The sequence below is a fragment of the Pseudonaja textilis genome, chromosome 1, assembly GCF_049901715.1.
Source record: "Pseudonaja textilis isolate UNSWEBS1 chromosome 1, rPseTex1.2, whole genome shotgun sequence".
Lineage (NCBI taxonomy): Eukaryota > Metazoa > Chordata > Lepidosauria > Squamata > Elapidae > Pseudonaja > Pseudonaja textilis.
In genome coordinates, this window is record NC_141990.1 from 73,795,773 (window position 1) to 73,821,102 (window position 25,330).

A 25,330-nucleotide genomic window follows, 5' to 3' on the forward strand; every position below is an offset into this window, starting at 1 on the left:
AAAAGAAGTTAAACATTTGTAAAATGGAGTAAATTCTCCGTTATCCTGAACGATTTAAAGGGACTCTCTCTCTCTCTCTCTCTCTCTCTCCCTCTCCCTCTCCCTCTCTCTCTTTCCCCCCTTCCTCTTGCTCTCATGTGTGCAGGTGTGTGCAGGTGTGTGATGTGTGTGCTCCTGCAATTGAGTGCATGCATATATGGTGCTGAGCTTTAGAAAAGAAAACACCAGACCTTTGGGGAACAGGGAATGCAGTAGTTAATTAAATAGCGCTATTATTAGCTGTTTTAACTTTGCATCTATTTTTTCATAATAAGAGTAAAATAAGAAGAAAGAAGAAAGGAAGCTTGGCCTGGTAACCCTTCCACAACTACTTTTTCAGCTATTTTCCAGGCAAGCAACCAGATTAAATTTTATATCACAGTAACTGTGTAGTCAGGACAATATAATTAGAGAATTTAAATTTAAATTTATCTATTTAAAAAAAACAAATGCCACATGCTTCTGGAGTGCAAATCCTGGTCTCCTTCTAAAATTTAAATGGGGAGAGAGGCAAGTGAAAAAAGAGAAAGAGAAAAGGTACGGTGCAGAATAAAAATCAGGGAAATTTGTTTCCATCTTTAAGGAAATCAACTTGAATTTAGATTTAAATAAGTAAATATAGGTAGATCAGGAAGGAACCATTTCTTTTCTTCATAGATTTTCATTTTGAAAGGAAGTTCAGGGAGCAGAGGAGAAACGGATGACATAATAATGCACGGCCTTTCATGCAACTTGTTGAAAAGCTTGCACTGGATTGTTTATAGGCAACAGAGGAAAGCCAGTTAGAAAACAAAGACTGACACAATCAGATTGTCACTTGGCTTCCAGATGTTTTGACTGCATAGGCTTCAGAGACTGGCCAAACTTTTTTTTTTAAGGAGATTAGCACTTCATTAAGTTTAATTGCCACAAAATTCTCCTTCTTGGGCAATCATCAGGAGCCTCTGAAAAACCACCTACCAACAGTATCTCTAATTTGTCTACATTCTTTGTTTTAATTTTGAGATGTTTCAACAGTGTATGTTTTAAGTTATCAGCAGATGGTTACACAAAGCACATGTGTGGATTAATAATCATCAGAGGGCTTTAGTGTTTGCTGCTTTTATACAAATAAACATTACTCAAGGGAGGAAAAAAAATGAAAGGAAATTGGCTCTGAGATTTGACAGTGTGTACTCATTGTACATTATATCTTTATCTGTTCCCAGATGCTTCCTTTCTCAAATTTAGTCCAGCTTTTTATGTTGACCTCTTGCTAATGGCTGTTTATCCCCTGAAACAATAATCTACTTGCCAAAATCTGGCATCCCTGCTAGTAAAGGTCTTTCTAGTTCCATTCTGTCTTCAGGAACAGAAGACTTTTTCCTGCATGCTTTTATTTTATTTCTGCCTCCCAACTAAATCTGCTCATCATCTAACATATTTAAAGAGATTATTTCATATGTCAGAAATTGTGCTGCATCGTGATGAATACTATTCATATTTACTCTGGTATGCAAACAGTTATTTTCCCAGCCAGGTCAGTTTTATACACTTGTAAGTAGATCCTCTTTTGAATCCTTGAACTTTCCCCCAAATCAAATTCTTTGGATTCTTCTCTTAAGTATCTGTTTCACTGTGCTTTTTCTGAGACAAACTGCACAGAGAAGGGTATGAATTCCATCGCCATTTTCTTTCATACAATTTCCATGTCAAAAGCACCGGTGCTTCCATCATCAAAGGATTTGCTGGTGACATCATCAATGCCCAGGGGACACCCCATTGGGGGTTCCTTTTGTGTCCTCCTGAAGTTGACCACTGAAGTGGTACCCATTTATCTACTTGTTCTTGCCTGGTTTTGAACCACTGGGTTGGTGGGAGCTGGAGCATGTGACAAAAGCTCATCCCATCCCATGGTAACAATGGGTCTTGAATGCGAGACTGCAGATCATCAGCCCAGTATTCTAACCTCATGAGTCAACACACTCCTATTTTCTTTCATGAATGGACCAAATAGAAGCAAAGATCCATGAAATCCTTGGTCAGTATTGAGCTTGGTTAATTAATTTTCCAAATCCATCTGAAGTTGCAAATATAGATAATTATTATAAACAATTTTATAGTTGTGCAGTCTCTACCTTGGAGTAGGGTCAGAATTCCAGATTTGGCCTTCTCTGTTCTAGGTCAGATTGATAATAGTCCACTAGTTGTTTTTGGAGCATGGTTGGGCAAACAGAGACTAGGCTCACTGGAAGGGTTCTACTTGTAGCATTTTAAAAACTTGTCCCCTTCAACATTGTGTGTTTTCTTCCCTTCCTTTCCTTTGTAAGGTCTGGCAGTACACTTAAGCCAAAAATGAACCAAAACAAAGACTTAAACAGATGCTTGCAAATTAAATAAAGCAGACTTTTATTCTTTGATCACAGTTAAAGATCTGGGAAAGAGTTAAAGAGTTAAAGATCTGGGAAAGACAGTTAAAGATCTAGCACATCAAGAGAGACATGGGAGGAAAATTCTACAAAATATAGAAAGATGCCATGTCCTTTTTATACCTTTAAGATTCTTACAAATCAAGTAACTGCATTGTAAAAATCTCTAATTTAGATTTACATCTTTCCTGCAAAAGACAAATCTTTCTTGCAATGTTTACCTTTCATTATCTCTTCTCCTATTGTCCATCTAATTGATCACATCTGACCATTTAAGGAGGCTATTAACAGCATACTTCAAAGGTGTGGATTCCTCCGAATGAAGGTACCTTATGTTCCCAGGGGGTGATGCTAGGGTGAAATTATCAATCCAGGAAAACAGATGGATTCAGATTGATTTAGATGGGACAATCATGTGTCTTAATAGGAGAGGGATGTAACTGATTGCAGACATGTGTTTATAATTGTTTTACAACAAGTGAAAGGTTAAGGAAATCTTTTTATAACAGCAAGATAACAAATGCCTATAGAGTAACTCTCTACTTAATGCTATGATATATTTTACTATATTTATTTATTATGACTATTCCCTTCACCTTGTATGCCTAGATAAGCATGCATAGCCTTACCATTTAACTCTGTAACCTTTTGCTTTTAGGATCATGGAAAAAACTCTTCTAAAGGAACATTGTTCAGATAATAAGATGATTTATATGCATGCATCCTTTAGAATGATGTCAATCCTACTGCCACAGCCTAAAAGACAATGCAAATCGACTGGTAGTACGCATAAGAACAGAAGGGACATTAGTCTCTAAAAGCATTGATTCAGCCCTACCTTGATGATAATAACTCCAAGAGCTCTCAAGCCAGATTACTACGCATAATCTGAATTTGGCACAACTGATTGCGGCATCTCATTTAGGAGGTTCAGTTTTCACCGCCAACTCATAGAAGCCACTTGCCCAGGGCATATACAAAACATTTCCATGGCTTCTGGTAATCCTTACTTTTTGCAGCTCAACTTCTTCCTGACCTGTTTTCCTAAATGCAAGACAGTGTAATTGATGTGTCTGATAATGTTCAGATCACAAAACTGATTCTGAGTTGAGGACTCATCTACAGACAGATGAATACAAAGGGGAGTTTATCAGCTTATCAGACTACATGAGTGTTGTTACATTTGGTAGAAACCAACTCTGCATTCTCAATAAGAGTCTCATAGTGTATGTGAAGCATGGAAATAGTGGTGTCAATTGTTTCTGGATGATTTCATGCCTTGAGAACTGGAACACTTGCCATCACTGAAAGAAAAAGGATTCTGCTTTGTATCAGAAAATTCTCCAAAATAGTACCAGACTATGTATCCATTAGTAGAAATTCAAATGCATCAGGCAGTAAGATTATGATTCCAAAGATTACAAAAGAAAAACATTTTTTCCCCCAAATAGCTGATTTTTAAAAAACCCTAAGTGGATATAACAGCAATGCGGGATTGTTAATAGAATAGATGAACTTCAAAGTTTTGCTTTCTTCTGACCTTTATAGATTTGTCTATTTACCATGGAAAAAATGTAAAATCTCATCCGGTCACATAATGATTTGCTTGCCTTTAGAAATTATGGGTATCTCACCACTGGAGGCTTTTAAGAAGAGACTTGACAGACATTTGTCTGAAATGGTATAGGGCAGGGGTCTCCAACACCTGGTCCATGGACTGGCACCAGTCCGCAGCATCCCAGAAGCTGGTCCACACAAACATACAAAGCCTCCTTCATGGGAAGCAGCATGCAAAACCACAGCTCCTCTGGTTCATGGAAAAACCTTTCTCCATGGAACTGGTCCCTGGTGCCCAAAAATTTGGACTAGAACACCTTTCAACCATATTATTCTATATTATATGTTTTCTATATGTAATTAGTTAAATTAAGCTATTACAGGTTGAAAGCATGTACCCTACTCTATTTTCTATCAATAATTAGTGGGAAATAATACTGCTGCTGTGTGACTGTTTGGCACCAAATTGTAGTACTGCAATACTGGGGGAGGGGCCCTGGAATCTGCAAAGGAGAAGCTGTCATGGAAAACATGTAACTTGCAGATTATGGTTGCTCACTCTGGTACTGAAGGACAAACTAAAGAGTAGCATTGCAGTTTATACAATGCTTCTAAACAATGACAAAAATTGTCTGTTTTCAATAGATAGACCCCTAAAATAGTTAAAGTGTCCTGCATAAAATTCACTGAAGTTGAATGTGTGATATAATCAGGGGGAAAAAAAGAATCTTGTGAAAAGTTGAGAAAACTTTAGATTAGTCCCAGCATGCTAACTAAATTTGAATTGTGTCAAATTGGAGTGCCCATATATCCGGGTTACAGAAAGAGATGTAACTTCAATTTCCTTTTCTGTCACTACTTGACAGCAGAAATACATCTATAAACATAAAAAGTTATTCTGGTTTCTTTCTCTAATATTTGTACACAGCTCCATAGCAATTATGCTTCTTAAGCTTAAACACCAAAAACCAAAAACATTATTTTCCAAAGAAAGCACATTCAATGTTCAAATTAATTTTGCAGAAAAATATCCAGATATTTGTACTGGTTCAAAAAAAGAAAAACCCCAAGAAACAACTCCGCCCCCAAAGTGATAAATGGGTAAATGCTACTGAATTCCATAAATATTCTGAATTAGATCCATCTATAGATTCCTGGCAGTATTTCTAACACATTGAATTCAAACTTATATACTGCATAAAAATACTGTTACAATTGTAATTTTACCTTCCCAAACCAAATATCTTTATTCAAATGCATTGGATTCTGCATACAGTTAGTGGGATATGCATTACAGTTCAACCACTCTGAGACCATTTATCTATCAGTCAACCTGGCCCTAGTGCCTGAGAAAATTGTCCAAATTTTTAATGCCTTTCTAAAGGCTAACAAGTTAGGGCCAACTGTGTTGGAGGATGGGGAGAGGAAGAGATTATTCCAAAGGCCAGACACTGTACAGAAGAAAACACTTTATAGATGAGATGGTTTCAGGAAAGGGATCTGAAATGTTCCCATTGTATCAGAGTATAGAGAAAGGTAGACCTGCAAATAATTCAGCTTGTTCCATATAAAGCACGGGGTGTTTACAGTGGTGGGATTCAAAAAATTTTACTACTGGTTCTGTGGGCATGGCTTGGTGGGCATGGCTTGGTGGGTGTGGCAGGGGAAAGGATACTGTAAAATCTCCATTCCCATCCTACCACACTAACCTGCTTTCCAGCTCCATTCTCCTGTGCAGGGCAACAAAAGAAGACCCAGCTGATCAGCTGGGACTCAGGAGGCAGAAAATAGATGGGGGTGGGGCGGGGGTGGGTTTCTACCGGTTCTGTCCACCTCTGTAAAACCGGTAGCTCTGAAGAGCAGGAGGCATAGAACCGGTTCCATGTCTGCTGATGTTTTTGCCCACCTGGGCTTTTACCTGACCTTTATTTCCTGATTTTTTCAAATTCAGCTGCCATGAGAGGCACAGCTGCAGTTAAAAAAGCAGGAAAAGGGGGCTTTTTGAAAGGCTACTTCTCTGCACGCAGCGTGCTGATGACAATTTATAGGCGCGCACCGGCAGCGTGCAGGGAAGCACATCATAAATCACCAAACCTCATAAATGATTGAACTGGTAGTTAGCCCTGTTGGATCCCACCCCTGGTGGCATTTGCCAGAGGTGGCATTTGCCGATTCTCAGAACTACTCAAAATTTCTGCTTCTGGCTCTTCACAACTGGTCAGAACCTACTGAATACCACCTCTGGGTGCTGAGATCTGGCCTGCAGGACCACCCTGGAAAAAGCAAAGGACTGGCCACAGTGCCTCTGCCAGCAAAAATGGAGCTCAAATCTCCCCCCACCCCCAGCTCCATTTTCACTGGCAGAGGGTTGCAGGAAGTTGTTGCGGGCAGAGGGTTGCAGGAAGCCATCACAGCCAAAAATGGAGCTTGGGAGCCCATTTTCGCTGGCAGAGCACTCAGGCCACAACAGGCGCCCCCAACATGAGTGATGTCAAGCTGACCACACCCACCCTGACCACATTCATTCTGGCCCCCCAAAGTCAAACATAACACTGATGTGGCCCTCAATGAAATCAAGTTTGACACCCCTGATATAAGGCATGGTAGCCGATAACCAGCACCTTGAACTGGATCCAGAAGACAGTGCAGCTCAATACTGGTGTTTCATGGCTGCAGTAATGTGCACCCATAACTACTTTGCTTTCGGGATTGGCTGTTGTTTCTGCAGCCTCATGAGGGGAACCGTGCAATATCCCAACCAGAAGGTGCTAGAGTGGCCAAAATCAGACTCTCAATCTAGAAATGGGGGCAATTGGCACACAAGGTAAAGCTGTTGAAAAAGCATCCTGGCCATGGCTCCTGCCAAAAGCAGGAAAGATCTATGAAATGCTCAGTAACAGGTCAAACACAACGATCATTATATTATAAAGGATATATTGGTACAGGTAGACAAGTAAAGACCTGTCCATTGACTTCAAGATTATCCTTCAATAGATGGCATGATCAATAGGCTGCTGAGAGTCTCTAGATTGTGGCAAGATAGAAACATGGACAAGACGGATAGAAATGTTCCACAATATTTAGACAATGTATAGTAGGAACTGATTGCCCATCAATAGCTTTATATAAATCTACTGGTCACCAGCTAAAGACATGTTCTTGATTCAAATGGATACTTCAAAACTAGAACATCTCTTAACAAATGAAAGCAAATATACTGTATATGTCACAGGATAATGTTGCAGGATCCAATCTGGGTCAACTGCTGGGACCAGAGGTTTGGTGTTATGAGCTTTCGGATTTGTGCTGGAGCCCTTCCTCTGAGAATTTCTCTCCACTGGAATATGTGCTTCGGCCTGTTCTGTGTGTCTTATTTATGTGGTGCCTGGTTGGGTGTGGTTCTTACTGCTTGCAACATTATCCTGGGACACACATATTTGCTTTCATTATATTTCATTATATTTTGCTTTTCGGCCACATATCGCTTTCAAAGAGTTTAACAGCAACAATAAATTAAAACATAAAACACTTTTTTTTTTTTACAATATGCATCCAGTCTGCCCTGGACATCATGAGTCAAAAGATACGTATGCATCAAAGACTTGTCTAAATCAAAAGACAGCCACCCACACCCTGCCGGAAAGTTGAGAAGACACTAATCTGACCTTGCTAGGTTGGGAATTCCAAAGTACTAATAAATCTTCTTCTAAAAGAAGCCAGGCCTTCAGAAGAATGTCCCTAAAACATCCAGCTACTCCCAGGAATGTGAAATACTACTCTAGTCTAGCTGAGAATTTAGTCACCTGGGCATAACTTTTGTGCAGTAAAGTTGACTTCGGGGGAAATAATTTGATTTCTGAATATTATGATGATGCCATATTGAAGAAAGTTAAGGAAGGAGAAAATCTCATTAGCACTGGGATAATAAGGCTTAATTTGTGTAAACAGGTGCCTTAGTGGAAATATTTCCCATCAGTTTTGTGGAGGAAAATAAAAGCATGCCCCTGTCATCTTTCCGTTGGAGGCAAAGACAGCTTTGGCAAATGGGGGAAGAGGTGTTGGGAAGAGAAGAAAGTGATCAAAGCAGTTGATGGAGTAATAGAAGGCACTATAAAAAAAAGATATAAGTGACAAGAGGGTAATAAAAAATAAAAATACTGCAAGAAATAGGAAAGCCAGAATCTTGCCACCTCTTAAGTACTTTCCATATTCTCTGGATAGTCCTAAAATGAGCTTTCCCAATAGTTTGCTCTGCCTAAGAAAGGAGCCAGATGTAATGTGTGTTCCATATAAATCCTAGGAGAGCCATCTGGTCTAGTGGTTAAGACACCAGTTTAAAAGTTAGGAGATTGTGAGTTCTAATCTTTAAGCACTTTAAACATAAACCAGGTGGATGGCCTTCAGCCAGTCACTTTCTCTCTGCCCTAGAAAGAAGGCAATGACAAACCACTTCTGAAACCTTGCCAGACAAACATCAGAGACCTGTCCAGAAGGTTGTAGGACTCAAGATTGACTTGAAGGCAGCAAATAAATAAAGACTGGAGAAAAAAAGATTCTCTCTCATTAACTGCTGAATGGAGATGGGGATTGGTCTGCATGAAGCCAGGGGCTGTGATGTTAGAATACTTGAAAGGAAATTTGTGATTTGGATGAATGAAGTGCTTGCGCTATATTTGACTCCTAATCCAGGGATGTCTCATTCTTAACTTAGGTAACAATCACACGATTGCAATCATTGTAAGCATGACAAATTTTACCATAAGTCATGAGAAATCTAAAATAACTGCATTTTTGAAGATGGCAGCAATGACTGGCTCAATTTTTCTTGAAACTTAAAACTAATTATCATTGTTATAAAATGGAGGGTTGTCACTATTATGTCACAAATTAAAAGGGCCATTTCTCTTATATGTCCTTCAAAAATTCTAGAATAGCCAAAGTACTATTTTAGGTGGAGAAGTAATTTCCCCCTCATTCTCATACAACAGCTTCAAGCATCTTATGTATTATTTTCTCTTTATAGTATCTATTAATGCCTTAGTCTTAGGTCGTGTGAGATAAAAGTTTTTCAGATTTCCATTATTATAGTTTGAAAATAAGAATTCCTTAAGGGTTTTAAGTAAGCAAAATGCAATAGTTTTAAAAGAGCATTCATATTGATAGAAGCAGAGTTCAGGAGTCTTGGTGGATGAAATCTAGTTTGAAATGAAGTCTGTGGATGAAGGTGTAATTGTCAATAAATAACTTTCTGGTATGTGCTGTGAATGTATGCAGAGCATCTATATTCATGATTTTCTCACAACTATTCAGGGAAGCCAGATTTTCCCACAAAGATTTCCTCTTTCCCCAACTTCTCTGGAAGTCCCAGACATTCCTTTTCATATTTATTAGATCAGCATTTTTGTTGCAAAAACAAAGGGCCATTGTTCTGCCTATTTTTTATTTATTTATTTTTGCAATGATGTTAAGTTAGATCTCAGTATGTAATCAATTAGTGATGCCTGTTCATTCCGGTATTATTTTAAACCAAACAGTGGCCCAGAATTGCATATTAATTAGAAAATTAGAACCAAGCTAGATATTTGCAGTATTCACACCTGAGTCTTGGTAATGAAAACATTTGCCTGATTTAACTCAGCCACATCCCAGTCACATTTTTCATGATTTCCCCCCAGTTTAATTAAGTGAAAAATTTCTGTATCAGTTCACTACATGGGAATTGAAATAAAACATCCTCATCCTCATCGCTACCGCCACCACCAGCAAAAGAGCCTGAAAATTATATTTTGTTTTAATTTTTCTCATTAATTAATCAGATGGATTTATTAGTGAACTGATTTTTAATCAGTGAAGTTTACATATTTTTTATTTAACTTCTTAGTCTGCTTGGAACTAAAGTATTATAAACAGCACTCTTTTTCTTCAGAATTATTACATCCATTTATTAAATCAGGGACAACCTGTGCTTGTCTCCCCAAAGCCCTTTCAGAAGTGATGATAGAATTCCATGTGTGGAGAGAAAAATTATTATGCACAAGCAGTGTTATCATAAAAGTAATCATAAATGTATTTGATTCATTTCACCCAATATTAAATTTTGATTAAAATAACTTTGTTCTTTCCCCATCCACTTCTTTTCCTGACTCTTTTCTCAGCCAGAAGACCTTTGATCCCTGTTTTCTCCATAAGTGGCAGAAGAACATACCTCTACAACTGCCAGGAAAGTAAAAAAAAAGTTTGTAAACATGAAACTGAATTATACCTGAGGTCCAGCAGAGAGGGGATGAAAATTAGTTGGACTCTTATGTTGATTCACTGATCAGTCTTCTTTGCAGACTAGGAGCTGTTTCCTGTTCTGAGAAGTGGGAAAAAACCTGGAGACGATTCATAAGATATATGAATAATATTGTCAGGCACAAAGGATCAAGATTAAGTTGCAATTCAAAAAGGATTTATAGCTCAAGCCTATATACAAAAATCTAGTCAGCCAAAGTTCAATACCAAATTGGCACCAGATAAAGGTAAATGAAATTCAAGAGGGGTTGAACTTAGAGCATTGTGGCAATGTAACAATTCTAAGCTGATGACATGTTTTACTCCATCTCCTTGCTCTGCCTTTTCTTCTCCTACAAACATGGACAGAGGAGAGTAAGAGATGGGCTAATTTATCTCCATAAGGTTCACTGGTGCATTTCCACTGCCCAAATCTTTTTCATTTCACATTTGCAAGGAAGATTCCTTACCCAGAGAGGCAATATCCCAGTGACTCTGGGCATACAAAAACAACAGAGTATGTGCTCCTCCAGTGCCTACAGAGATATTCATGTGCCTAAATACCCAGGATGCACAAGACAATTTTATACTTCCCTGTTGTTTGCAGACACTAATCCCAAAATAACAAACTATGTTGCCAATGTCAGCAGTGATTAAAATCTCTCAGATGATGACACCATCTCAAACCAGCCTTAATTAATGTTTAACTTGAGAATGATTGTATAGTAATACATTAGTTAGCCATATACTAACCTATACATTTTTTCTATTTAATTAATATTTTAATCCCTTTTATAGATTTTTAAAAGATTTTTGTATGTTTATGAGCATATGTACATGAATATATTTTTTTTTAGCTTTTAAAATTACTAATTGTTTGTATTTTATTTGCCTTATCATGGTCTATGACTGTAGTCAAGATGTAACTGATCGACAGTGACAAGAAAATAAAGCTTGAATGGGAAATTCCAACTCTTAATACTAGAATGCTACAAAAATAGATGTGTTTACTTGTTCATTAGACTGTAGGGCAATCACAGAAGTGATAGCCGATCAGAACTTGTTCCTCCAGACCAAGAGATGAGTTGATCAATGTTTGTGCCAGTCAGCATGGGGACCTTATTCTTATCCCATTGGGTTTGTGCTAAGCCTCTCCATCCATCTCCTGTAGAAAATCTGTTTTAAAAAACTATGTGCCTGGAAAGATGATAAGCACCTAACTGCTTATATTGCTATTATTTGGCTAATGAACCAGTCCTTCATGACCAGCCTCTGTGCTTGGAGGCCAAGAGCTGGGAGATGGTGCCAGTCTGGCATCCCACCAGTAGCTGCCTGGAATGCCCAGTGCAACCCATAACTCTTCTTCCTTTGTAGCAGTCTTCACTGCCTGCAAGCACCATTTCTCACCTTGAGACTAGAACAGGGAGAATAGGATCAGGCACAATGGTAAGTTTGCAGCAACAATATCAAAGAAAATATTGGCAAAGTATTACCCTGAGTCACTCTGAGAGTGAGATTGGCAGTATCTGAATTTGATAAACAAACAAAATAAACATAAATTGCACTCTATACCCATATCTAGAAATGGACAGTTTTCTGCGGTGTATTGTTCCTACTGGATAAAATAAATATGCTTGAATATCTTGTACTATTAAATTACATTGTATTTACTCTATCCAGATTGTACACAGTTGTCTATATAATCACCTATAGATCTGACTTTAGGAGAGTGAAAAATAAAAATACATATTTACTAAAATGGTATATACATATATATATATATACCATGTTATACACACACACACACACACACACACACACACACACACACACACATATATTAAAACAACAGTAAGCAAATTAATACTAGCCAATTAATATTTGCTATGTAATTAATGTAAACTAAAGTATGTAAATTAATATTTACTATGACCCAAAAAAGAATTATGGACTGGCTATCACTTACCTTCCTGACTAAAACTTTAATCCAATGAGATATACATTCTATTCAAAGCTATTTGTTACTGACCTTTAGATCTTTCAGTGTAAACAAACCAGTGTAGGCTCCAGTTTCTTATCACAGCCTACGTGTGAGATCTGCCTTAACAAGCGACACAGACGTATAGACTTCTTAGATGGGTAGAATGTCTTCACTTCATCTGGAACATTTATAATACTGTCAGTTGTCTAAGTCTAAACCAGGGTCACAATAAAACAGAAGGCTGAAATTATACCTATCCAAATATAATATGGCTTCCCTATACATTCAAGGGAAGTCAGTCAATCTATCTATCAGGAATAGAATAGAATGGAATGGAATGGAATGGAATGGAATGGAATGGAACAGAATGGAACAGAACAGAATTCTTTATTGGCCAAGTATGATTGGACACATGAGGAATATGTCTTGGCGCAAATGCTCCCAGTGTACATAAAAGAAAAGATACATTCATAAAGAGTCAAGAATCAAGCTAGTTAGTTAACTAGTTCCACTAAGCCAAGCCTGATTCCTAGTGATCTGTAAAAACAATAAAGCAAATGTAGTTTTTGCTTGCCTTGATGAATTTAGTGTTGCCTATGATAGATGTGCATATATAATAGTGAGCCTGAACATGACGCCATTGTTAATTTAGACATCACCATCAACAATAAAACACGTGTTTGTACCTTATGGTACTTTTTAATTTTGGTTAGCTTCCCATTGATTGTAGGAACCTTTCTCTGTAGCCAGTGTTAATTCACAGATTTAAATAGATTGAGAATGGAGGGATCATCTGGTATGCAGTGTGCTTAAAGGTATCTCAGTGTAGCAATTTCTTGTGAATGTAGTACAGAACTCGTCCTTATATCCCACTATCTTTTGTACAAAGATGCCTTCCTACCATCTTTGGAGGACATCTCCTCATTAAATCACCTTTATCTCATCCCCAGCTCCTCTCATATAATGCTTAAACTTGCATTTAGTTTGTTTCTTTTTCCAACACAGACCCATCATAGGAACAATCTGCAATATGGTCACTATGACATGGTCAGGAGCTGGGATATGTTCATTGGGATTCTTCTCTTCCAATCTTTGGGCACTGTCCAGCAGATTTATTTTGTTTTTACTTCCTGGTGAGTTTTCACACTTCAACTTACACCCCAAAAATGTTCAGATTGTTAACCAAGTTATTTTTTTAGTCACAGGTTTGAAGCTTTTTTGCTCACAGGTTTAGGGCTTCTCTATTCCAATTAGTACTGCTTCCCTTCTTCTGATAATATGAATATATTCTTAGCTCAGCTGGAGCGTATGTTCTTGGATGTGCTGGCTCAAAATTGTAATGGGAGAAGATAATTTTGAAGCATGAAGCATCATGCCTTTATTCAGAAGCATAGGAAATAGTAGTAAGCGCTCACTAAAACATAAATATTCCTTCACATCCTACAAATTCCACAATTAATGTTGGCCCAAATAATTTACTGACTGCTATCATTTTGCAAAGTAAAGGAAGTTAGGTTATCTGGTACCTTTCTATGTGAGAGCTAATTATATTAGATTTGTTTTATGGAATGCAAGCATTAGCAGGGAAAATTCATTTGTATCTGCCAAGATGTTCCTGCCTCAAAGCATTCCACTTTTTAGATAACATGACAGAAAGAGGCAAGGTCAGAAAGATTTTGTCAAAATGAATAGCAGCTTCAAGAGAGCCCAGATTCATTTCAGACTATGGAATAAGAGAAGCATTTTCTTAATTCTCACTTCAGTTTTGAAGTGGTTTTCTTGATCAAAATTGATCCTAAAACATTGGTATTTATTCTGCATAGGAAAAGATTCTCTAGAAAAAAGCATACTTGCAACCCATGAAGATAAGGGTGTAAGAAGCAAAGTGCAGAAAGCAACATCTGAATGATGGATATAATTCTTGTCACAGCCACCCATTCCAGTACAAGTGCCAGGATTTGCAAGTTTTTCTACTGGTTGGTGAGGAAGAACAAAGAACAATTCATTATGCTTATCTAACATTGGACATGAGTAACCAGGACAGTATTATTTGTGAGTGATATGGAAGAAGCACAATAGAAGCAAAGTAGGGATTGGAATGGGAGCAGCAGATGTCATGCTGGCACCATTTTGGATAGATTCAAAGAAGGGTAGATAACACTTTAAGTCAACAATGTGAAGGATCCTCAACGGAGAGTCTGTTCAATTCAAATTATGCAAATATAGAAAAGAAAAGAAAAGAAAAGAAAAGAAAGGTTTGATTTTTCTCTTGTAAATGGAAGAAATCCTGATCATATATTCAGTGGGCAATTTTTTATTTGGCCCTCAGAAGTTAGGAAGGTGCTATAGTCATATCTGCTGTTTATAGTTACATATGTTTATAAAGAAATAATCTACTGGCAATAGTGCTGTATATCTTTTATGTATTTTTTTAAAGTATGCAGATCTTATATTAACTTCCTCTGGAAGTTCACAAGACTTGGAAACAAAAAATATTTTAGGGCAATGCTAGCACACCGTGAACAAATAAACTATAAACTAACATGTATTTATTTACTTACTTATTTATTGAATTTATTTGCTACCCATCTTGTAACAAAACGAGACCAATAAAGAGGGGAAGAAGGAGTAAATATAGCGAGTGACCATGTATTGCACGTCCTCATTCTTAGCTTCAAGGGAAACAGAATCATCTTTGCATTAATACACCCAGATAACAAAAGGTAACTTTCTAATCTCTTCTAACCCTGGTTTCTCAGCTCAAAATTCACTTTAACTTTTACAGATTCCTAACTTCACTTTAAATTCACTCTCTCTTTATCTTCTGGAGCTGATGCCAAGGCCATTCTCACTGGGGAATGCTGGACTGTAAGGCAAATTCTAGACCAGTGTTTCTGAACTTCGGCGACATTAAGCTGTGTGGACTTCAGCTCCCAGAATTTCCCACGCAAGTCCACACAGCTTGAGAAACAATGCTCTAGACAATGTTCCCCCGTGTTACAGATCTGCCCTTTGGCTGAGAAAAAATAGCACTTGAAGCCTATACCCGTTCAGTATAGGAAGCTGGGGAAAAAAGACATGGGACAATGAGAACAACCTCTTCTCTCACACACACAAAGATTTCAAAAATGTCAGAAAGTATCCCCCCTGACTCTGGAGGAAACACATGAAAGAGCTGAGCAAGCTCTGAAGCAGATTTGGCTGAATAGCTTTCTCTCCTCCTCCGTAGCAGCCAGATCTTGCTTAGCTGTAGTGTAGGGAAACCAGCCAAGAGGAGTCAGGATTGTGATAGTTCAAGGCAAGCAATGGTATCTCTTTATCACGCTTTCAAGCATTTGCATTTTTGTGGTTTTATCCTTATGTGCTGTTAGCTGGCTGTGTATGGATGTCCCACCCCCACCCACAAACACACACACACACACACATATTCCCTTTTGGCTTGTCATGGGTTAGCCCTTTGTAGCAGCTGGAGAGAAAAACAGCAAAAAGAACACTTGGCCAGCAGCCTGAAAACACAGCTGCACAGTTTGTTGTGCTGTTGAAAAGGCAGATCGCTTGTTTGTCTCCATTTGTGTAATTTGTTTTTTTTTTAAGTTGTCTTAAACTGTCAAAGAGCAGAAGGGTGGCTGGGCTGACCACTGCTTTGCAAACTTATGCTTCAATGACACCTGGTGGCTAGCCTTATAGAATTTTGTTTTTTTTTAAATAGTTAATGTATTAATTATTATAATTGAAACAGTACAAGCTAATACAAAAGGATAAGAAGAAGAAAGAGCAAAAAGTGCAAAAAAGAAAGAAAAAGGGGAGAATAGAAAGAAAAATAGAAAAGAAAGAAAAAATAAAAATATTATAAAGAAAAAAAAGACATATTATAAAAAAGTGACTTCCCAACTTCATCACAAGTATAAACTATTTTAGTAACTACTCTTGAAATACAAAATATGATCTCTTCTTCCTATAGCCAAACTATCTCATTGTCATTTCAGCCCTGATTTCAGCAAAGGTCTACAGAGGTTATCAGAAATAGCAACATATCTCTTTTAACCTTGATCAAATAAAACAGCTTTATATTCCTTGCTTTTACTTCTAACATCTTATTCTTTAGCTCCATCAAATTCTGTCGTTGAACTTGATTTATTTTATTTTTACCTTTCAGACAATTTTTCAAAATTAACAAAACTCATTTGTTGAATGATACAATAGAGAAAGGCTATCCAAGTCAATCCTCTTTCAATTTATTGTTTGTATCTCCCTTTTAATTATTAAAACATAACCCAGTTTCTCGTATAGGTCCAGTATAACATGTTTTCCCATGTCATAGAAATCCACTTTCAAACCAGTCTCAATCTCATTAGGTAGAACGTGCTCCTCTTCCATAGCATCTTTTAGATACACTCTATCTATAGAACAGACACTCTTAAAATTAACTTTTCAGTCTGTTGTTCAGTATAGTAAAATACTTTGTTTCATTCTGTAATTGTAAATTACAGAAATTGTAAATTACGGATTGAATTGTAATCTTGATGTCTCCCTCTAATTCCTTCTAGTGCCTACATTTTAAAATCTTATCTTTTGTTTCAAAACAAAAACATTACCTACAGAAAGGATTCTTCATAATTAGTTCTAAAATTTTATTTCAAATTTATCTTGATCCTTAGTCCATTTGTAACTTTCTAAAATCAAACTCTTTGGCTGTTTACTACATACACACAGATGGAAATATGTGAACTTAATGCCCCTTCAAAGGTACCAGTCACAGTGGGAGCAAGACAGCTCTTGATAGATATATCCCAGAGCTCTAACCAATTCCTCTCAGCTTGAACTCTAATAATGAGCAGCTATCTGGAACACTTGTGGGTGATCTCAAGTCATCTCCTTGCCCTATTCATCAGCTCTTCATTTTGCCATGATGATAAGCTCCTCTTTTTGTTCAATCTAAGCAACAAAGACTGAGTGTTAAATCCCTTGTCTTTAAAGCCATTACTTTTGCTTGAATGAACTATTGTTTCAGACTTTCTAGACTAAATTCTATTTCTAACATCTGGATCACTACTGGATAGGTTTTACTTGCTGATGGAGTATCTTGCTACCATGAAATAAATTGATCATATTTCAATTCTGGCTATATCATATTGTAGCAGTACTATGACAGATATTGCACAAAGAAAATGGAAATTTATTGGAAAAGGAGTATGTCGAGTTGTTTTCCAAATTAAGGGAGCAGCAAAACCAACTCATCTATACATCCAGCTCATCCTTTGCCTGAACTTGTACAAAAGCTCACAGGTGCTTGGCTTAGAGAATAGGTGGAACAGATTTTAAGAATTATTACTGAGACATAAATCATGTTAAAATCTGGGGAAATTATACTGCTTCGTTGTGTTCAGAAATAGCACTAGCACTTAGATTTAGATACCACTTCACAGTGCTTTACAACCTTCTCTAAGCAGTTTACAGAGTCAGCCTATTGCCCCCCAACAATCTGGCTCCTCATTTTACTAGCCTCAGAAGGATGGAAGGCTGAGTCAACCTTGAGCCGGTCAGGATCGAACTGCTGGTTGTTGGCAGAATTAGTCTGCAATACTGCATTCTAATCACTGCACCACCTGTCACTGCAATGTTGTTACTGTTCAAAACATGGCATGGGTGCTGCTTATTCTAATACTTTGCAAAGGACTAAACAACAGGAAGTTATAAAATTGTGGTATTATATAGTAACAGTTATGGATCTAATGGTTGAATAAAGGGGTTTCAGAATAGACTGTCTTCTGCCATGTGTAGCATTCTTGTACGGTGAGCCCAATGTATCCATGTTGCAATCCACCACACTTTGTTCCATTGGCTGCAAATTCGGTGGTTGCAAATATTCGTGGCTGCCTGCTACCCCAGGAACCACAAATTATGCTTTAAAGCCATTCAGAGTTTACATACAGTAGCTTGTCCTGCTAGTTTCAGTGGAGGTATGGTTTTCTCCTTCATGGTTCCTTATTAGGGTATTATTTTCTTTTTTCTTTTTTATTGTTTTTTAAAAAAAACATAGACAAACAAAACATCAAAACATCAAACTATCTTCCATATATATACATACAGTGTGTCAGTTGGTTTACAGATTGTTTTGTGTTTCTACTTCATAGTCTTCAATTACAATTACATTGTATATATTCTCATATTGTCAATCAAATATTCCTAAATACATTAATATCATTATTAATTAATCATTTGATTATTCTATTGTTCATTCATATTTTATGAGATAATCCATATTTTATTTAATTTGTTTTATGACAGTTCATATTATCATCTCAGACCTATCCTACAATCATTTTGTAGATATAATAAAAAAAATACATCTTTATATACTCATTATGTTATAAAAATCTACATATTTCATTACAATGTTTTATTGTGTAACCATTGATAGAATAGATCCCAAATTTTACAAAATTATTTATCTTCTTGTTCTCTAATTTCAAATGTCAATCTACTCATTTCAGCACATTCCAATATTTTCTTAATAATTTCCTGCTGTGATGATATTTTCTCATTTTTCCAATTTTTGGCAAATACAATCCTAGCCGCTGTTCATACATTTACAGTCAGATATTTCAATTCTTTACTATATATTTCAGGTAAAATTCCCAATAAAAATATCTCTAGTTTCAAGTCTATATGCTTTTTTGTCATTTTTTCCAACCATGTGTGGATTTTAGTCCAGTATTTTTTGGCATCCCCCCAAGTCTACCACATATGGTAATATGAGCCAGGTACCTGATGACATTTCCAACATTTTTCAGATTTGTTCTTGAACATTCTTGCTATTCTTGTTGGGGGGAAATGCCACCTGTAAAACATCTTATACGAATTTTCTTTATATGCTGCTGACAATGTCATTTTATAATTTTGAGACCACAATTTTTGCCATTTCTCTAGATCAATCCCATATCCAAAATTCTTCCACCAAGCAATCATTGTTTCCTTAACTTGTTCTTCTAGTTTAATTTCTAATAAATATCCATACAATTTTTTAATCACCTTTTCAACAGTACCTGTCAAATCTTATCTAAATCAGTCAATTTATCATAGAAACCTTCTGTTTTAGAATCTTTATCATACCTTGAATGTATTTGCACATATGAAAACCAATTCATCTTTATACCTTGTTCCTCTATTTTTTGCATAGATTTAAGTTCACCCTTTTCATTCAATATTTCACCATATCCAACTGTTTGTTCCTTTTCGTATATTATAGGGTAGGAAAATGCTTCAATAGTCGATAACCAGACTGGAATTTTCAAATAACATTGCCTTTTAGTCTTCTCCCACATATAATGTCTTCTAAAACACCCCTGTGTTTTAGTTCCTTTATACCATAAAAAAGTATGCCATCCCAACAACAGATATGTCTTTTAATGTCAACAGTCTAGCATTTCTTAATGTTATCCATTCCTTAACCCACATCAAATTTGTAGCTTGATAGTACAACTCCCAATTAGGCAAACCAAATCCTCCTCTTATTCTAGCATCTTGCAAAAGTTTTAATTTTATTCTTGCTTTTTTACTTGCCATATATATTTCAACACAATTTTACTTAAATCTTCAAAATAATCTTTTCCAAGCCTAACTGGAATTGTTTGGAACAAATATAAAATTCTGGGTAATATATTCATCTTGATTGTCGATATTCTCCCTATTAATGACAGTTGTAAATTTTCCCATTTCGCCAAATCTAGCGCTATCTGCTGCTTAAGTTTAATATAGTTATTCTCTTTTAGTGTACTACATCTTGCTGTCAAATGTATCCCCAAGTACTTGATCTTATTTGTGATCTGGATTTTTAAAACATCCACCAGTTCTTCCTTTTGTCTTGATAACATATTCTTTGTCAAAATCTTTGTTTTGTCTTTATTTATTTTCAAACCAGCCACCTTCCCATATACCTCTATCTTTTCTATCAGTTTTAATGCTGTTTCTAGTGGGTCTTCTAAGATGAAAACCAGATCATCTGCAAATGCTTTCAATTTAAATTCTTCTTTTTAAATTTTCATCCCTTTTATGTCCTTTTCTTCTTTAATATTTCTGTTTAGCACTTCCAAGTTTAACACAAACAGCAAAGGTGATAGCGGGCACCCTTGTCTTGTTCCTTTTCTTATATCAATAGAATCCATTAATTCTCCCTCTATCGTTACCTTTGCTGTTTGCTTATGATATATAGCTTCTATTGCTTGGATGAATTTTTTACCAAAACCCATCTGTTCCAGCTGTAATAACATGAATCGCCAATTCACATTTTCAAATGCCTTCTGTGCATCAAAGAATAAAAAAGCCATTTGTTTTTCAGGGTGTGCCTCGTAGTATTCCAAAATGTCCAAAATTACTCTCATATTGTCTTTAATTTGTCTCTTTGGCAGAAATCCATTTTGATCAGAGTAGATAAAATTATTTAGGTATTTTTTAAGTCTTTCTGCCAATATTGAAGCAAAAATGTTATAGTAGGGAAATAGGTCTGTAATTCTTGATTTGTAATGGGTCGGCCTCCTCTTTGGGGATAAATGTAATATAAGCTTCTAACCATGATTTAGGTATCTTCTTCTTTGACATAACTTCATTCATAACTTCTAGCAATGGAAGATTCAGCGATTCTTGTAGTGTTTTATAAAATTCCTCCGGAAGTCCATCTGGGCCTCGTGCCTTTTCATTGTTTTACTTCCTAAGTGCTTCAGTTAACCCCATCATCATTATATTGCTTTCTAACATTATTTCAATCTCTTTAGGTATCTGGGGTAAGTTAGCATTCTGTAAGTACTGTTTAACTCTTTCATCATCAATATTCTCTTGTGTGTATAGTTTCCCATAGTAGTCTCGTATAATTTCCTTCTTCTCTTTACTTCCATAGCAAACTTGGCCTTGAACATCTATTAATTGCAATATTTTCCTTGATTCTTTCTCCTTTCTCAGTTTATATGCCAACCATCTACCTGATTTATTTGCATCTTCAAAATAGTTCTGATTTGCGCCTCTGATTTTCTCTGCTAATTCTTCTTTTTCCATTAATCCCATTTTGTGTTTAATTATATCCATTTTTAACTTAATGTTCTTTGTCTGTGGCATTTTCTGTAACTCTTTTTCAAGTTCTTTATACTCATCCTCTAATGTCTTAGAGGCTAGTCTTTTCGTGGTATTTCTTTTCCTTGTATAGTCTATTATCAAGCCTCTGGCGTATGCCTTCATTGTATCCCATACATTCTGTGTTGATGTGTCTTCTTTTTTATTTTCTTTGAAGAAAAAAGCCAGTTCTTTCTCCATCCTCTGTATGAAGTCTTTTTCTTTTAGTATAGTATTATTTAACATCTATCTAGATCTTCTTCTTTGTCTTTTCCATTTAATTGTTATTGGATTATGATCTGCCCAAATACTTGTTTCAATATTTATTTCTTGCATATTGACTAACAGTTCTGTTGACATCCATATCATATCTATTCTGGACCATGATAAATGTCTGTTTGAACAGAAAGTGTATTGTTTAGTTTTAGCATTTCTTTCTCTCCATGCATCTTTTAAGTTTATTTCATCTGTCATTTTAAAAAAGGATTTGGGGAGAGTCTTTCTGTTTTGCTTTGTTGCTTTGTGTGTTGTATAGTCAAATTTATTATCTACAATTCCATTAAAATCTCCCATCATAACGATATTAGCATAGTCCAGTTCAAATATTTTCATATGTAATTTTCTATAAAATTCTTCTTGATTTTCATTTGGGGCATAGATTGCTATCAGGAGTGTTTTCATATTATTGTCTACTATTTCCACCATTAATAGTCTTCCATCATCATCCGTATGGATCAATTTCACTGGGATAATGTCTTTGATATATAAAACCACTCCTCTCTTCTTGCATTGTGTCAAAGAAGTAAATATTTTCCCTAACTTTGGCTGTATCAACAGCTGTTCATATTGCTTTTTAATATGTACTTCTTGAAGGCAGATTATATCAAATTTTAATTTCTCTAATTTATAGAAAGTTTTCCTTCTTTTAACAGCTGAATTGAGTCCATTTATGTTAATTGTAATCAGTTTTTTCTCTTCCATGTTTATACTTTATAAATAGGTTTAGCAGCTCTTGTAGATCTTGGTTCACGTTGTTCCTTAACTTCCACCTTTCCGCCTACTGTACCTTCTTTTTCAATCACTATTTGACAATCCTCTTGGAATTCAATTAGTGACATTTCTTTTTCTGTCTCCTCCTCTCTCCCTCCAAAGTATTCAGTATAAAACTATTCAGCTTTCTATTTGAGTCAATTCTGTGTCTCTGTTCTTGCCATATGAACATTAAACCTTCTGGAATCAGCCATCTATAATTCACCTCTTTTTAAAATAGGGTTTTAGTCAGGAATCGGTATTCTCTTCTCATCTCTCTCACTCTTTTGGGCACTTGTTTCAGGACCACAATCTCCTTATCTTTATATTCCAATGTTTTCTCTCTTGCCACCTGTAATATTTGTGTTTTAATGGCTTTCTTTGTAAATCTGATGTGAACTTCTCTTGGTAAGCTATTTCTCATTCCATATCTTGTGAAGACTCGAAAAACCTCGTCTATTCCATCCATCATCTTCTCTTTGGTTATTTCCACAGCTTCAGCCAAGAATTCTATCATTACCTCAGCTAAGTTTTGTCCCTTTTCTTCCTCTATGTTTTGAAATCTGAGATAAAATTCTTCTCTATCCATCTCCCATCTCAGCATCCCACTTTTATCTTGTTCAACCACTGTTAATCTGTCATCAATATCTCCAATCTTCTTATCTCTTTGTTTATCTTCTTCAATTTTTTTGAATTTCTCATCATACTTCATCATCATTTGTTGAATATTCTCCACCTTTTCATCAGTTTTTTTCTATTCTCCTTTCAATATTCTCTGTTCTTCCTTGTATGCTTTGAATTCCTTGCATTATCATCTGCAATGTCACCTTTTCCTGTTCTTTTTCTTGTTGTAACATCATCTGTATTGAGTGTTGTCCTCCCGATGGTGAAAAGGAAGAAGTAGGAATTGAAGAACCAGCCGCTGCTAGTTTCCTGCTCATTTCGGACAATTCAAAATCTTCAGGTTCTTCTAGACCTTAATCCACTTGTGAAATAGCCAATTGTAAAACCAAGTAAAAATAGTGGAAAAAAAGAAGCAAGATAGGAAAAAAAAGATTTCTTCAGGTTCTTGTATACCTTAATCCAATCAATTCATTAAATAAATTCATTAAATAGTAATTCATTAAATAGTCAAAAAAAAAAAACCATAAACAGAGAAAGGAAAAAATAGTTAAATCTTGTGGAAGGCAGAAAAATAAAAAGTAAAAAACTAAAAAGAAAAAGAAATTTCTTCAGATTCTTCAACACCTTAATCCAATTAAAAAGTCTCAGGTATAAAAAAGTATACAAAAAAAAAGAAGCCACAAAAAAGAAACCAATATGGAGGGTAAATAAAAAATGCAGGAGAGGGAGAGAGGGGAAAAAAGTAAAAGCCTACTCCCTTAAAAAAAAGAAAGAAAGTGAGAAAACATTAATACTAAGACTTTCCCTTTAAAATAAAATGCAAAAGTAAAAATTAGGCTCCAATAGCAAAAAGAAAGACAAAAGCAGATTCCAAAAGTCCAGAGATCCAAATAACTATTACAAATAATAAGCTGATGAGGAGGGGGTGTGAGAAATAGCCCAATTCAAAAAAGAGAAAAAGAACACACTGCACCTATTTAGTTATCCAAGGCTTTTGTTAATTTTTATAGCTCTCTTCTCTAGAGTCTTATCATCTTTTTTCTGTGTACTTCAACACCAGACTCCAGCTACTCATAGAAACGCAGAAGAGCACCTGCAATAACACTCTCCCTTGCTCTTCCCTCTATCTTATCAGACAGGCTCAGAGTCCTTGAAAAGAAGTCTGAATTCTTTCTCAGCTTTGTCTGGCCAAGAGAGAAAAAAACAATATTTCTAAGCCTCTAGTTGGCAGTGTTACAAAGTTTCCTCTGCTTTCACTTTCCCCCTCCTTTTCCAAACAAATTATTATAAAGAAATTAATTTAAAAGGAAAAAGGGTTTAGAAAAAAAAAGGGCTAAAAGGGGATCTCTAGCCTAAAATATTGTAAAGACAAAAAGGAGAAGAGACAAAAAAGAAAAATAAGATAGAAAAAAAAGACCAGTCCAGTTCAAAGTATAAAATCGTATGCAAAGAGTCCAGAAAAAAAAAGAAAAAATTAATTTGACTTTCCATTTAAAATCACTGCTTAATTACTCTGTCTGAAATTTTACAGATTCTTTTCCTTAGAGTGTCCTTTTAAATCTTAAAGTAAAGAAAAAAATTCTCACAAAACGGCACACTTTCTCTTTCTATTCTCTTCTGTTTCAGAGCTGTCCCAACTTCAGCAGCTTTAATGGCTGCCTCTTTGCCGCTGGCAAAAAGAGCTTCTCCTGGATCTACCAGGGACTTTGTGATATCCCTGGGATCGACAGGATGCACTCTTTACATTCACTGTCTCTTCGGGATGGTTTAGATCCGTTTGGACCATCCAGGAGCAAAGATATCGGCAGCGATCTCAGACCTCCAAGATTGCATGCCATATCGTCACAACGCCAGCTCTGCCCTCTCCTGGGTATTATTTTCTGATTAATTGTTTATTTGATGTTCATCATTGTTTATCTGGGTTATCTGACTAATGAAGAAGACATGAGATTATTTCATCAAGTGAGTGTCGGGCTCCGAGTTCTCCACATATGGGTGATAGTTTAGACCTAATGTAAGATATGGTGAAGGTGGCACAAGGTAGGGATCAGTTAGTGAGTGTCAGGATAGACTAGGGACGTAAACATTTTATAGAGTTAATAGCCTTTGGGGATAATGGGTTAGGCCTGGCCAAAATTAGGGGCATTTGGGGATAATGGGTTAGGCATGTAGGCATGGGTATGGTGGAGTGTGTCTAATGGTAATGGTAATAAAAGAAAAAGGAACAAACTCAATCCCAATGCTAACCTTGCCTAGCTTTTAGCCTTTCTTGTCAGGTAAGAGTATTTGTTGTTTGCTGATCTTATGAATAAACCAT

The 25,330-nt window shown here is 36.2% G+C and overlaps 1 long non-coding RNA gene across 1 annotated transcript; it reads right to left on the reverse strand.

The window, feature by feature from the left end:
* Nucleotides 1-2,413: 2,413 nt before the first annotated feature.
* LOC148127681 (uncharacterized) lies at nucleotides 2,414-10,835 on the reverse strand. Its single transcript, XR_015741013.1, has 3 exons — nucleotides 10,748-10,835; nucleotides 10,267-10,378; nucleotides 2,414-3,751 (listed from the first exon to the last, which is right to left on the reverse strand). It is a non-coding gene; the product is annotated as an uncharacterized LOC148127681 (long non-coding RNA).
* Nucleotides 10,836-25,330: the final 14,495 nt, after the last annotated feature.